The 16,827-nt window shown below is 44.7% G+C and overlaps 1 protein-coding gene across 1 annotated transcript in view; it reads right to left on the bottom strand.

Annotated features, from left to right (window-relative positions):
* Nucleotides 1–13,792, bottom strand: part of fut8b (fucosyltransferase 8b (alpha (1,6) fucosyltransferase)) — a 72,007-nt gene extending 58,215 nt beyond the window's left edge. Inside the window, exon 1 of the mRNA XM_079290310.1 lies at nucleotides 13,617–13,792. The gene's annotated coding sequence lies outside the window, so the exon portion shown is untranslated. The remainder of the gene's footprint in view (nucleotides 1–13,616) is intronic.
* Nucleotides 13,793–16,827: the final 3,035 nt, after the last annotated feature.

The raw sequence follows: 16,827 nt of genomic DNA, 5'->3' as shown, positions 1-16,827 counted from the left end.
AGTCGCTCGGGATTAAAAACAAGTGAAACGCTGTCCGGAGCTACCGGCTATGTTACGCTGCCACGGCCTTTTGCCAAGAACTGACACCGCAAAGTTAAACTGAATTAAACGCTACTGGCTGGTGGGTTGGTGGCCTTAAACACAGCAAATTAGCCTGGAAAGAAGCCCGGCAAAGGAAAACATACTGAGATAATGTCAGCCATGAGGGGAAGTGTGAAACCACCATCCCACCAGATAAATCAACTATGAGACAAAGAAGTGTGTGTGTGTGTGTGTGTGCGCACGCGTGTGTGTTGCAAGAGCATATAGACTGATACTCTTTCAAAGGAGCTCCCATCCATTTGTGTGGTCATCTGTTTTAGAAGGCCTGAAATTCCTTTTGCACACCTCACCACTTGTTTGCTTGAGAAGCCAAGATGCTTTACCACAGGAATCCTCCGTGGAGATTGTTGAAGTGTTCATCTTTCTCTCTCTCTCGCACACACACTAAATTTGCCCACCCACACATCACTGACATTTGTTTTTCGGAGCGTCTTTAAATTACCACGCATATTAGCGAAGCACTGCCAAGACCCCCTTTTTTTATTATTCCTCCTAATCCTGTGTGTTTACAGGGTCAGCAGCTGCTTCCCCTCTCCCCCTCACACCTCCGCCTCTCTCTCTGGCTCCCCTCCGCCTGCAGAAACAGACAAGTGGCTGCACCAGGCCTCCCTCGGAGCCCATACTGCGCTGCACCGACAGATCAGGGTCGGACAGCATGGCACGCTCCTCTGCCACACGCCCGCCTCATGTCCCTGCACTGGCCACCAACTGTGACTCACTTCTCATAAAAACCAGCCAGGCAGTTCTGCATGCCAGTTTAATGTTGTTATATTGCCGTGTGGTTATGCTTTTTTGGGTAACCGTCACAACAATAATAGTTTATGCTTTTCAATAAAAATTGAGGCGTCAGTGTTGGAGATGCACCGACCTGCAGATTTTCTTTTTAAGAACTAGAATTGACAGCAAGACTCCAGACAAAACCTCTTTTTTAACATTGTCCCGGAACAATCTACCGTCACTCAACACTCCATTTTAGTGAGTAGCGCTTGAACGCATCTTAATGCTAGCTAATGCAACCTCGGTCATGCTAGCTGTTTTAGCTCCGTTACAGGCAGGGCCGTGCTAGAGATGCACCAATCACGACACCAGTATCAGGTCAGATACTGTGCTCGTGACCGTCTACTCGTAAAACTACTCCGATACAACTGCACGTGCTACCACTACCAATAACCTCTCCTCAGTTGAGCCTAACAAGCTGCCGGGTTGCAACTATAACAAGGTGCAACGGGTTAAATCCGCCATTTAACGCCAGCTGCAGTGTACGCGCAAAACACACAGCTGCAATGTTGCATGCGCTCTCTTATATTCTTCACACTACAACTCCCATCATGTCCTGTGTATACAACCCAATGAAACACCATGAATGATTGTGGGAAAACCTGAATGTGTGCGCCTTTATCTCCATTAGACTCAGAGCATCACGTCCCTCTCTACGAGAGCAAGCTTTGACTGTGGCTATTCGGAACAGGTACAACCACTTAAGACATGTTAGGATGACACTCTGTAATTCTTAGATTATTCTTATTATCATATATAGATTATATATTTCATTATTTTAACTACTAAACCTTTTGTAAGGCACTTTGTATGTTATGAAAGGACTTTTACTTTCTTAATAAAAATGGACCTCAGAAGGGCCACCGGTTTTCTGTAACTTTTGTTTCTAGTAAAGGATACTAGACAGTGGAATTGTAGAACAGTTAAACTATTTGTGATAGAGCGTGCTGTGCAAGCTGCTTGGACAAAGTTGTAAGATGTTTTTCTGTAGTTATAAAAAGGATAGCCTCGTTGACTTAATCTCTGTGAGAGAATGCCCAGATGATACCTAGGGGGTAGCTCACATTGTTTTGATTGATACGAGTAGTTAATGAACTAGACTTTTCAAGTTAAGTTTTGGAACAGAGTGCTGAAAGTTTAACATTCAGGGTAAGGGGCCATGATTACAACGGCACGGTGAAAATCGTGATTTTCTGGATCTGCTTGTAAGAAACATCCAGGGACACGAAGAAGGTTCACTCGAGTAGGAAGGCCGGGGCACTAGGAGCGCGATGTGGGGGCCTGGTGGGCGCTTGCAGCCCATGCTTCTAATCCCAGTTAAGACAAGCCCGGCAGGCAAGCCGACACAAAGGAGATCGGTCCAGTGTTAGTGGAATTAAAGGAAAGCCTCTCCTCTGTTGTTAGGCTAATCCACAAGACAATGATTATCAGCGGGGCAACGTTGCCATGGTGATAAACATGGCTCAAGAGGCCCTTAATTAGGGCGCCAATTGCCAAAGGAGAGCAAAGACCGAGTGAGGCCAACGGAGCTGCCGTGAACTTAAAAAAAAGACAAAAAAAAGTATGCGAAAGGAGTTTTGTTTTTCCAACCGAGTGGATGGGTCGGTTTTTAAACAGGAGGTTAAGCTTACAGATGAGGCTTGAACCTCGCGGTTTGACCGTGGCCAGTCTTGACCCACTCCAGGCTGTAAAGACCTCCCCACTCACCGGGACAAGTGCAAGTACAAGTACATGTAATTAGCTCTTGAATGGAGGAAAGGTATGCTATTCAGCAGCCGCTATAGGGTAGCATTATGGCTCCAAATAATATGTTCTCTGTACTGCGAATGTGGAAAAATGAAGTGTGAGTATGCCTCACGGGGTTGTGGTTTGCCTCATTCATCCCCTAATGTGACAGCGCAGCAGTTCAGGTGGTAGCACTCTTTTCGTTTAAACGTCACGAGTTGGAGGACAACCATAACACTGGATTCATCTACAATAATCCTTCATTTACTCTATAAATCAAAGTGAGACGGCAAAAGCCCTCGCCGGGTGTTTAAAGCTCTTCACTGAGTTGATGTGCCAACTTCAATTCCTTGCTGTTGTCACAAGATCAAAGAAAGTAAACACCAGACTAGGGGAGGCGGTTTTCTGTCTCTGGAGCGGCTTTACAGATGCATATTTGAAAACCTGGGTAGTGTGGCTGGCATCACACGAGTGTCTCCGTCGTCCTCGTCAAAACTGGCTCTGGGTCACAGACGGACAGATAGTATACATCAGATTGAATCAGGCTTCTCTTGCTCCCTCCCTGCTCTGTCCCACAGCTCCGAAAGCGTAATAATACTTGGTACTGCTGTGTCATCTCATCGAAGTCCGATTAGGGTGCTCTTATATCTGACTGGCATGTTGTTATTAATCTCCCAGACCACAGCTAAAACTAGGTCTGCCAAGTCGCCTCTGCATTGATGGCATTGGCAATGAGGAGCAGTGGGGTTTGGTGGAGGGATGGTACCAGGACGACAGGAGGGAGGGGTGGCAACACCTTGTGAGGCAACACTCCTGGGGCTACACGACAGCCATGTCAGATGCAAATGGTCTCACGCTAATCTGCCCAGGGCTTTGCCATAAGTGATCGCTGTGCTGACACTCTCACAAACGCTGAAGGATGACTGAGGGGAGTCAAAGCAGCAGGATGGATTGTAGAGAAATGCCAATTGGGGATGAGGTCCGATAACCGGTTCCTGTTCCCAGTCGTCAAAATACATGCATTTGGTTAAGCTCTGATGAATCTTTTATTGAACCATTTATCTATCTGTAGTTTTTACTAGCTTTAGTTCATTGCAAATGATGAGGGATTTGGGAGGATTCAGATATGATAAGTGGATTTGATACTGGACGACTTTGACTCACTCCCAACTCATCAAATCGTAAAACGGTTTGGATCGTATCACTTATTAGAGTCACGGATCGGATCATGACAAAATATTTTGTTTTGGCCACTGTCCCAAAAAACAGCTCTGAAGTCAGTGTAAACCATTAAACATGTTAAATATTATCCTTTAACTTTGTGATAGTCACCTATCGTGTTTTTTGTCCTCATAAAAACACACAATTCAAATGATAATGAAATAAAATAGTTTTGTTGTGGATTAAAACAAATCAGCAGGTCATAATTCCCTTTCTAATATCTATGTTTTTGTGAAAACATCGCCTTCAAACAACTGGATTTATTCAAGTTTCTCACCAACACTACATTTTACGAGATCACATGTCAACACATCACAATAACGTTATAATTTACCTTCGCCCCATACTCATGTTCACTGAACTGAGAATAAAGTGGTCCGTTACACCACTACTGCTTAGTGTGGGTCGAGGTGGATGGGTCAAACAACATTACTTTGTCAAGTGAATTGTTAATCATTTATAAGTCACTCTGTAGTCACGTGAGTTATTAGTAGGGGTGTCACGGATCACAAACCTCACGGTTCGGTTCGGATCACGGTTCGGATCATTTTTCGAATGAAAACAAAGAAAAGGGGAGGAGACAAATATAACTTTGCTTTCCATTTATTAATTGAAGAACTTCAAGAACACTTAAAGCAAAGAACTTCGGGTGATAGTCTTACATGAAAACAAAAATATTTAAGATGTTTGAAACAAGATTGAATAAATAAATAAAAATAATACATTCAAGAATTCTGTTACGTTTAAGTGCAACATGAGGTATGTTGATACCCTCGTCCTTTCATCAATACTGAAAGAAAGAAACAGCCAGTGAGCTAGCTTCCACTGTTTACACTGAACTGAACTGCTCAGCAACAACTTGGGTCTATGTTTACTTCCTGTCAGGTTATGCCATTCAAATACACAATAATGTTACATTACTGTGACATTATTTTCAAAAAGATGAGAATATCTCCATTGTCTAGGGAGAGGGTAGACCTTTCTGTGGTGACTGGAATATTATTGGGCCTGTCTAGCTTCACTCTGATGCTTCTGTCAGCACCTGAACCAGGTGTGTGTCTGTGTGACTCTCACAGAGGGGGCGCGTCTACAGCACCGGACTAAGAATCACTCCGCCGTGGTGAAAGCAGTCTCTACAGTCTTTTCCTTCTCATAGAGGCCTGGAACAGCTTCACACTGAAGTGGGTGTGTGAGTGGATTTCGAAACGTGGCTCAAGTATTTTAACCAGATTTAGAAATCCTTTGTTTTCTACAACGGAGTGTCCCCCGTCGCTGACAGACGGGATGGTGGCTCTTCATATGTGTGGACATGCCCGATGTTTTGCCGTTGTCGTGTGTCTTTCTCTTTAAATAACTCCTACATACCGTAACGCTTTGCCCGCCACCCTCATCGGTCATTATACGTTACATGGGAAGACAAAATGTTCCCAAACTTGCGACTTAAATGACGCCGCGGCTTCTGACATTCCTCCGCTCGCCATGACTTCACCATTAAATGCTTCGAACCTGCTCCATTTAACCTTTACCTAACACTAACTTAGTGGTGGTGTTGCCTAAACCTAACTTCCTGTGAAGTTGGCAGTTTATTTTGAAAATACACCATACAAGTGGAAACCGACACGTCCAAAACGAGCACTAGCCAGGTACCTAGAGGTACCTGGAGCATAGTTTCATAGTTTGAAGTTTAACGAAGCGTCGGTACACGGCGAGTTGGTGGTGAGAACTTGATGTACTTTGGATTTGGTTGCGATGAAACACTAACGAACCCCAACTCTCGCACTAATGTGGGAAAGCACCGATTACCTTTGAATCTAACTGGGAGCTAAGCACACGTCTCGGGTTAGGATAAGAGGTCCTGCTGGGTTCAAGATGTTACAGTTGCAATGTTTTTTTCAACCCAATGATCTCCTCAACAACCCAAGTTGAAAATAAATTAAGAAACGGCAATGGTGAACGAGAGTAAGGAACAAGACAAAGAGGAAAAATTGAAATTACTAGAGTGTGTTCTTTTCCACTTTCTGTGGACCTTTGAGCCTCAAAGAGAAAAGAGCTGTACCTCCCAAAATGATAAAAGACCACACTATCCTCTCGCCACTGAGACAGATGCTTCAAAATCTTCAGGCTCAGGCTGGTAAAAATCACTCCTCCCCACATGCAACCAGCTAAACTTTAGATGCACTGTGTCTGAACTGAGGCTTCAGAGACACTAGAGAACACTTAACCCTCCGCTGCATCAGTCACTATGCTGAGATTACATCCTGGAGACAGATGGTTTAGGTTGTACTGCAGACATCCACAGGAACATGTCTGCTTCTTAGAAATAGTTTGTGAAGCGATTGTTCTGCAAGGTGTGCAATTACATCAAAGATGGCAGAGGCCAGGGGGTGGGGGGGGGGGGGGCAGGGGGTCAAAGATGAGAAGTCAAACTTACACACAGCTTTCTAGCAAATGTGCAGCTCAATTTACCCTCACCACAGTGGTTACGACTGGTTACACAGCCCTTTTCACGTCGGCAATAATGTTTTTTAGAAATTATGTGGAACGGAAAAATGGATGTGTTCATTTTTGATGGAAAAACCCTGGCAACCAATACGATGTGTGTTGTCTTTAGAGTAATACATGTCACTTCTCATAAAATGCCAGCGCAAACACCTGCAGATGACATTCTACAAGGTCAGAAAATACGTATTGATGTTGCAGTATAAAAGAATGCAATATGTACAACGCAAAGCATACAACAGGAGAACAATACATTGATTTTATAACTTAATCAATAACAGAAACATTGAGAAAGAGTCTTTTCTGGCACAGAGGACTCCTTAACACACAGAAATATCATTAAGCAAGAAGAGATTGGACATCAGAGTGGTTCTTATATTAGTTATTCCCACAATCATCCAAAGGGGAGGCTCCTGGAATCGTTTCAAGTCTCATGTCTCATGTAAATACATCCTTAAATCTATTCTTCAAATGCAATATACGTCAAAACAAAGCTCACGTGATGTCCTGTCTACATTTTTTCAGATCAAGCTCTCTGCTGTACTCTCTTCTGTCTTTGTGTGAGCAAATTGCAGAGGTATGAATTAATGTCGAACCATTGTGCAATGATCCCAGTGTGATCCCTCCATTTGTACAAACAAGCAGATATTTCATTCATTCTTCATTATCTGAGGGATCAAAAGTAGAAACAACACAACTGTCCACTAAAGCACTGCTGTATGCATTTAATGACCAGGTGTGTCTGACTCAGAGCCCACAGCAGTACACAAAAAATAAATACTGAACACATTGTTCAATATTGATTCAGTTATCTGGATAAAATTGTAGTCCTTTGTAAAACACCACCGTGATCCTTTGCCGATGTCCTCAATTGAATCCACCTCCGCCCTGAAGGAGAGTTGTGAGAACTCAAAAGAATAATCCACCCGCAGATACTCGCACGGCTGAAAATCTTCAATATGCGATGAACAATGCATTCCAGGAGTTGCTCGGTGATTGTTTACGATGTTGTTGTACCCACTTTCTTTCAGCCTTTCCTGTTTAATTTGACTTCAGTTTGTGATTTCCTATGTTTCCCAGAGCAACAACCCGCGGAGAAAAGGACTGCCAAACTCAATGGAACTGTTGTATTCAACTGGGTTATAGACCTATATGTAGGGGTACAATTATCGTAAATGTAGTTAGCATGTCAGAGCAAAGTGTTCTTTCACCAGAACGCAAAATGTCTTGTTGCTACTTTGCATTTTGGTCTTTCGAGGCTACTTATTGGAGCAATTAGCATGACAGCATGGTTACCAACGGATTCGCTGCCCATCTATTCATTGATCATCATGATTTAAAGTGAATGAGCATGCCCCTTCATACCCGTCTGATCTCCTAAAACAGTCTATTCCCTCCTGCTCTCAGAATACAGGGCTGCTGTTTGTGCCCAGAGTTGTGCCCAGAGTTACCGGTATGGTATGGTGTGTTTGCCTCTTGTGTGTCCGGCCTCTTTCCAGGTCTCCACAGTGGTGAGAAGGTTATGTCACATTCTGTCTGTTGGCTTGTTTTATCTTATCCACATCTTCTGAGGAAGACAGAGGGTGTTGTATGCTGTACGGGTTGCAAAGCCCCTTGAGGCCAATTTCTGACATTGGGCTATATAAATAAAATTGACTCGACTATCAGGAAGTGTATCTTCATATTCTGTAAAGTGGATGTTTATATATTTGCAATGCCTGAATGCAGATTTCGCTGTATATTCGCAATGTAACTGCTGCCTGATTGCTCCCCTGCTGTCTACAATCCTCTCAGCCGCCAGCCATCGGTAACACACACTGCACATGACACACACACACACACGCACAATGAACTCATTGATATAGCTAGGGAGATTGGACACATGCACATTACCCACCTCACCTCCTCTAAAATTGGCACAGCCATTGGGGGGGGGGGGGTCTTAGTGATCAGAGAAACCTGGAATCCCCTCCAGCTACAAGGACTACATCGTGTAGCTGACCTTACATTCAGACCTAGCAGTGGAGGCCGCAGAGATGAGTTTATCCCTTGGGGATCAATAGTGTCGCAGCAAAAAAACAAAAACACTCCCATGTCAAACAACCCCCCCCCCCCCCCCCTGGAAGCAGGACTGGCACCAGTGACATAATACCCCCCACCCGCCTGTGAGAAAGATAATACAGGCCTTTCATCTTGGTCCAGGTCCCACTTTCCACTTGCCTGGAGTTGAACCCTCTCTGGAACTGTGTGGAGGTCACATACAGGCCACCCAATACTGGCCAGCACTGTATCCGATACCGCTGGCTAAATGGAGGCCATTCAATAGTCTTCATGTGTGGGTAGAGGTGGAGTGGCTGCTGGGAATTTGGGCTTCCAGTTGAAAACAGAATAATATCCACAATCCCCACGATGCAAAAGGCGAGCCTGTCACACAACCAGTCTACCCAAGTGTGGGATCTGCACCCATTCTGTCAGATGAGCTCAGAGTCTTGTTCTCTTCTATCCCCATGTGTGTGTCTTTGTGGGCTTGTGCATTCTGTGTTCTGGCTGCGGAATGAATTTGGGCTATTGTCACTGTGATCGTAATGGCCAGCATCTGGCTTTCTGGCAATCTTTTTCATTTCTTTGGGGGGGGGGGGGGGGGCGGGGTGGAAGTGAGGTGGGTGATCTGACTGCTTACGCCTCGAGCTGCGCAGCTGTCCCAATTACTACCTCTCTCTTCATTCCTAATTTGCCCTCCGTACCCATCTGCCTCTTCTGCACTCCAAATCTCTGTCCCTTCCATTTGGAGATGCCGCTAGTGTGGGCTCGCACTTCCAGGGAGGTTCCCAATGCTAGAAAGAGCCCTTTATAGGCCGACGCAGGTCTAGATCCTGTTTTCAGTTCGGCGCTGTGGGGCGCAGAAGACCCAGACAGCGCAGTATCTCGGCATGCGGCTGAGAATATTTAGCAGCATATAATATATATATATATATATATATATATATACACACACATATATACACACATATATATGTGTATATATGCGGCTGTGCAACAAGGGGCAGTTAAGTGCTTCCAACTGAACATTAGAAAAAAAAGGGAAGGAGAGAATGTTGGCGCTGCATGTGGATGGGTACATGCCTATTTCTGGACGGCTCCAATGAGCCACGAAGAAATGTCGCAAGACCCACTTCCCAGCTCAGGCTGCAGCAGCAATAACTCCCCGAGACACAGTAAAAGTGAGCACATAAGTGCTTCCAACACACACACACACACACACACACACACACACACACACACACACACACACACACACACACACACACACACACACACACACACACACACACACACTTTCTGATGTGAGTGCACTGCAGGCTGGGCAGCCTTCCCGCAGGGCTAAACAGAGCTGGGCCAGCACACAAGGGTCCGGGGTCAGGATCTCTGACGGGTCTACCCCCCTCAGCCCAAACCCAACACACACTCAGTCACTCACTCCGTCGCGCAAACCCACCCAAGACAGCTGTGGCTCAGGCAATGTGTGTTCTAGATCTAGGTCCCTACACAAATCCAATCTGATGCCACATGGCTGCCGGGGCCAAGTTCCTATTGTGCCTGTCTGAATGAATTTCTAATCAGAAAGAACCCTTTTTCGTCCACTCTGTCTTCACACATTCAACTGAGTAAGACAGGTAGACAAGCAGCGAGACATTTAGACATTTAGACAGGCGGACAGCAGGGCAGGGCCTGCTGGGGCCTTTCCTTTTTGCTGCTGCTGCTGGAGAATGCCATCAGTCTGGATCAGGCTAGGCTGCTTCGAGCCGAGCTTCAGTCCGGCTCGCTGTTCTCCATGGAAACCTGCCCCACACACACACTCGCCCTGTGATTGGCTCGTACGATCACTAGACAGACACTCTGTCTTACATTACAGATAACAATGGCCCTCAGGTAGGATGGGAGCAGGAGGAGACTGATGGCAGAAATGCATTCTTTTTTCCCTACAGATGGTGCCCTGCAGAGAGGCTGCATTCTGCAAGAAATATGCAGTTAGTTACAGCTCTACAGTCCCTACTCTGACGCACAAGACGCCACTCCATCAACATCTTGAGAGGTTAGCGATTATCTTCTCATCGCTTTGCTGGTGACTTCAAAAACCTAAAGGGTAGATGAGCCAGAAATCGAGCACCACTCTCACAAAACAAAATGCCAGCCAAATACCCACACTGGACATTGCTCACTGAACCATATGGATGAACAAGCTAACACTTTATCTTTCTCGTCTTTGGCAGACCAAGTGTTTAATAACAACACTCAGAAATGAGTGTGTTTTCCATGTATCCATATTTAACTATTTCAGTCTTTGCCTTCCTCAAAGCAGATACACCAAAGGCAAAAAAAAGAGAAGCTTCAATTTCAATGGCTTCTGCTCTACATACAGTACATTGTCTGGAATAGGGGAGCAGAAATACTCTGTACAGAGATTAACAATTCCAACAAAACAATGCATGAGCCTTCCTCTTTTGGTGGCATTGTTGCTTACTGCAGCTCGCTACAAGCACAGCCTCTTCACGTCAATGTGCTTTGTGTTTTGTAAGCATGAAGCCCCCAAAACTGGAAACATGTCTCCAAAATGTGTTGTTTGTTTCCTCCATAGCTCTATTCAGCCTTCTCTTCTCATCCACCTGAGATGGGGGGGGGGGGGAACGGGGTGCAAAAAGGGGATGTATGAACAGCACACTGAAGCTAATATCAAGCATTGTACACACACACACACACACACACACACAGTACAGTGAGCCAAAACACTGTGATGCTTGAAATTAGAATTGCTTTTCATGCAAACAGAGGCTGGTTCCCGCAGACAGAATTTAAATGAAAAACAAATCCACGACTTGCTATTTTAAATAAAAGTCCACTTGGCAGTGGCTCGCTGAGCTGAACCAAACAAGAGAAACGGCGCTTTGCCATGTGACAAATGTGCACGGTGTCAAATGCAGATAAAACTATGAAATTAGTCGCCGCCCTTTTTTATTTTTTTTTGCTCAGTGCACCGCATCTAACCTGTTTGGCAGAGCAACACTAATATGTTTAATGAACTCATTAGTCAAAAAATGAAGACAGACAGTGGCATGGGACGTGGAAGGTGGAGGCACACAGGGCAAACAGGGAGGGGAAAGAGAGGGAATAGAAAGAAAGAAAGAAACATTCCTTTATTAGCCCTCTAGAAAGCACATGATCCTGTATTATAGATGCAGTATCATGTGTTACAAGGCACCTGATAGCGAGTGCAACGCGTGTCCAATGCAATCAGCTCGACGAGCAGAAACAACACAAACTGGGAGGCATTCTGCAAAAAAAAAAAATAATAATTCAAACCTGCCAGGTAAATTTCGAGTGCAGTTTTGAGTGTTATCGCTACTATTTAATTGCTTCATCAAAATTACAATGAACTGCTTTAACTTCATTATTTGCACTTGGCTGATATAAATGGGTCCACTCATGGCTATGCCTATGCATTCCCAAAATGGCATAGTCCAGATCAAAGCAAATTGCTGCCAAAGCATGAGTCACTTCGCTTTATGTAAAATAATTGGCCTCTGACAGTTTAAAACACTTAAAATTAAAAAAAACAGGAGTCTATCTGAAGCAGCACATTCCTCTGTAGACCAAGACAGAGCTCTCGTGCTATGGCATTGCCTGCTGTCACCGCAATATATATGACTGTTTACTTATTCATGAGTGGGTTAGGGCAACTAACTCAATCAATCTGCTTCCAGTTACCCCGGCTGACTTTATTAGATAACATTAATGATGCATTAGATGTCCATCGGTGTTGCGGGGTTGTTTCCCCCCCCCCCCCCCCCTTGTCAGCAACTACAATTCAAATGTGGATATCGGCTGCAAATGGATCGAAACATCGAAAAATAATTGTGGCACTATACTACAGACAATATGCTGTCAAGGAAATAAAAACAAATAACACAGTGAGAGTTGAAATATGTCTTGTAATATCACCGGCAGACATTAGGTGATAAAGCCATACGTCACAAATCGATTTCATGTGGAAGCTAAAAAGAGGTATTGCACTTATTTCCCATTACATCTGTCATATTGAACACGATTAAAAAAGAGCCGTACTGCATCCTGTTCCCTGGAACGCTTTCAAATTAAGTTGTGGAGATCATGACATTATCATGACAACATTGCACCCGTCCAGGCGTCCACGCACTGAGGATTTGCTGTGCGATTTGGACATTTATCACAAGCCATTCGGTGGCACTTTACATCACTGAGGGCAGGCATGCATCTTCCATTGGGGGGGGGGCTTAGATTAGCTACACTGAACCACATCCACCGTCTGCCTGTGCTGCCATCTCGATCATCATCCAGGTGTGTCAAGTGTGTGAGGAGGGACTAGGAAGCAGAAACCCCTTCCTTCTTCCTCCGACTGCCCTGATGTGGTGAGAAATGAAGCTTGGACCTGTTCTCTTCTTTTTATTTGAATCATAACCACATATCAGAAGGCCTTATGATACATTGTAACCACACTTCCAGATACTGAAAACAAACGCACGCATTGGCTGTGATGATTGTTACAAAGTGGTTCCCTGATAGCAGAGCACAGAGGCTGAAACACAAGCAGCTGCTTTGTCTGCTCGCCACACATTCGCCACATTAACCGGCAAAGACACTGAAGGATACGCACACTTGTCAAGGCACCTCCCCGTGTCATGCGTCTTCATTTTCACATTGTGTGTGTGCGAGGGTGGAGGTTAAAATGCCATGTCACTCTCATTTAACGGTGAGAACTTATGTGGCCACGATTTATAGAAGAAGAAGAAAAAGAAGAAGAAGAAGAAGAAGAAACCGCACACATACAGACAGCTAGCTTGTATGCTACAGGCTTCTAGCACTGTTGATGGCTGTAGCCTGAAACAACACTACCGCACTAGGTCCAGGTGACGCGGCGGTCTTAGGAGACATTTCAGGCCAACTGCCGGGGTCAGTACGCGGATACACTGTGAGTTGTTTTTTTTAACATGCCATGACCAACAACGGCGAAAGCGGGGCAGTCCGTCTGAATGTAAAGCACCGAGGTATCACCCGGAACATCCAACTGAAGCGGCGCAAAAGCATCAGAGTATAACGGGACCAGGAATCCCTACCCGCCGTGACCGCTGTTTGGTCACCCGGGATCTCAAGCAGCGACGCAGTCAACAGGCCGGGGATGTAGCGGGGAGATCTGCGAGCTGAGCCTCCGTATAGCGCCTACATTTCCGCCATGCAAGCGGGATGTTGTTATCGCCTACCTTGACATGATACACCGGCTTCCAGCGGCATCCGACCGGGGCTGCTGAGACCGGGTCTGGCGCAGCGGCAGCCGAGAATTGTTGCTCCCACAAAATTGAGGAGAAAGGCTGCGGCGGAAACAGGAACTGGGAGAGTTGAGATCTCTGAATACGGCAGTGGAGTCTGCTCTGTGGGGATCTGCTGGATGGCTGGTGTCAAAGTGAACTAGTGAGAGGGGGACATTTCACATCCGGTCATGGCTTCAAATTAATAGCCTGTGCGGTCAGTAAGTAACTCACTAATCCAATGGTCCTGCTATCAACAGTTAGAGTTTAGTTAGTTAGTTGGAGCTGACTGCGGCAGCTTTGAGGATATCAGTGATTTTATTATTTTAGTTGATTGTATGTTATAAACTCTACACATAAAGACAAATGTCTCAGCTCTGAATGTGTGGAGTCTTTTTGTTGAGCTTCATTAAGGTGTTTATGAGGTATATTTGACTGCTTCAGCCGAATGGAAATTGTTCCCACTTTGTGTTTGGTGACCAGTTTAACTTTTTTAATGCAAACCGTAAGCAACTTTGAAATATAGAATAATACATATGGAGTCACGTTAGGTATTTTATTTTGACGGTATGGTGGTCTTATTTCCTGTTTGCGTCTGGCTCTCACTGGCTGACTTGACTACTGATGGGAGTCGGATGGAGTGGAAGCTGCAGTGCGCGCACCAGTGTCGGGTTGTTGTACTGCAGTCGGGCTCATAGACCGACAGACCTGGTGCCGCCGGGGCGATGGAGGGCACAACAAGGTACAAAGGTCCCTAGGTTCAAAGAAGACCGGGTTGTTGTTTTTAAATGTCATTTCTTGTTCATTGGCCACCAGAGACAACATCATCTTCATGGTGTTGAGGTGATGGCAGAAATCTCCGAGTTCTCAGTATGTGGCCAAGTAAACCCCAAACTCTTTGCAAGGTTAAATTGTGTTGTAAGAGACAATTACACAATAACAAGAAATGGCAAAATAAAATACTGAACATCAACTGTATTTTGTATCACTGCCAATTTTCAGGAGAACATTTCAAAGTTAAGTGAAGTATAATTTATATGAGTACTGAATGCTATAGTCTTATTGTTATACGATGCAATTTACAGCTCTGCACGTGTCAGCTTTTCGAGAGGTTGATAATTCCGCTACTGTAAAACTTCTGGTGCAAAGCTCATCCATTTACATTTGTAAATAGCACACCTGAGTGGACACGGCCTCTAGTCATCAGTTACACAGCTATAAACCACTGCCATAAAGGCCGGACATAACAGAGCTCAGCAGTCTCCCTGTAGAGAGACCTGCTTATTCAGTAAATCACAGTTATGGTTCACATGACATCCATTTGAATTTGCAGAAATGTTCCTTAACTCGAAACTGACTCAACAAAGACATTTCTCACGTCTTTTGCCACACCATATAAAGAATATTATCGATGTGGCTTCAATTTGATCTGAATAAAACAACCATTTAATCCTCAAGTATGTTTCCAAGCATTTATTGCTGTTTTTCTGTCCCCCATTTGCAGTCTGACTTGAGAATCAAGCCACTAAATCAAATTCATATGACCCAAAGGCTTTTCATCTGGTGTTTGTCTGGCAATCCATCTTTGAGAAAATATCCAGCATGCCTCTGAGAGGTCTCACTCCAGCGGTGAGGAGCTGAATCACAATAACAACCACCACATTTGGTACATGCATATTTTCCGCCTTACTCAACGGGCTCCTAAAGATGATGCAGTGGCTCCCTCACGTGGTGCAAAGGCCACAGTGCACTCTGAGTGGGGAAGGGATAAACCGGTCTGAAGCATTTTCTTGGTAGTCTAAAGAAGAAATATGACTCAGAAGACCCTTCAGTTCTGTATTCATCAACCGGGCTTACACTCATACCCAGGAAAATGACTCATGGTTCAGCGGCTCACCTATAATTGTCACCGGCAAACATTCATGCACAACACCCACCACCATACATGCACTGCTGCAGAAAAACATAAGCCCCCCTCACCTCCACCCACCCACCCACTCACCCACCCCCACACACAGCAGAATGTCATCAGTCAGCTGTGATATCATCATCATCAGCGTTGTTCTCAGCGTGGGTGGAGGAAGGTCGATCAACTCCCGGCCTTTTTCTCTTTTTTTTTCTTTGCTGACCTTTTCAGATGGAGACACTGAGGAAGAGTTTCCAAAGGAGAACATGTGAACTCTGTTCTCCTGAAAGCTGGAGTGGAATGGCGCGCAACCAGTACGGAGGCTATGGAGCGCCAAGTGTCTGACGCTGCATTATGTGTGCAAGTGCAGCCTGATAACCAGACCGATATGCTATTTAGTTTCAGAAGAAAACAAAACATCTGAGATGTGGGCAGCCGTTCTGTGAGCAGGCTCTACTGGGGCAAGTGTCACTTTTCATGCCTCGCGAAATGCATCACATGCTTTGAAACAAAATGGAACAGAATGATTAAAGTCTCATTAGAGTATCGTTAGGATATCATTACCATATTAATCTGTAACACTTGGGAAGGAATGCATCACCGTGGCACTTGTTATAATGCATTCTGTTTCATGAAATGTGGGGCACTTCAATCACTTTAATGAAGAAATACATTAAACGCAGTCTAATATCTTAGATTCATGACATGTAACCGAGACATTCCGACATAAATTCTGGCTAAATGGTGGTTGAAGAGCATTTTGGGGGATTGTAGCATCTTCTGCATTCAAGAGACATGGCTAGCAATGCAAGATCTTGTAAGCTTTACACAAAGCAGCTCGTGCAGTTGGGGAATTACACCAAGGTTGAATACCTAGAAGAGTGGCAATAGACTGGAATATTAAGATTGATCGAATATATTGTTAATATATTGTCGGGTTGTTGAGTGGGGATGACTTGGGTCTTCTATAAATCATTTAATTGAGGCTATGACACAACCTGTTTATGTCTTCAGGCAACAATCTGTTGTCTACTCAGTAAAGTATTATTACCTGCAACAGTTTTACACAGTGAAGAGACGTCATATCGTCTGCTTTACTTGCTGCCCCATTCAACGTAGAGATTTACAGCATTACAGGAAGGCGACTACAGACATGTGATTGTTGCAATGATAGTTGATGGTGCAGGCCTTACCTGCAGTATTTACTGAACACTAGCAACAGTGGAAGGCTGTCTTTCAGGCAAACCGAGCTACGTTCTT

Source organism: Melanostigma gelatinosum (assembly GCF_949748355.1).
Source record: "Melanostigma gelatinosum genome assembly, chromosome: 19".
Lineage (NCBI taxonomy): Eukaryota > Metazoa > Chordata > Actinopteri > Perciformes > Zoarcidae > Melanostigma > Melanostigma gelatinosum.
The sequence above is the reverse complement of the archived record's forward strand: the minus strand, read 5'-3'. Positions and strand labels throughout refer to the sequence as shown.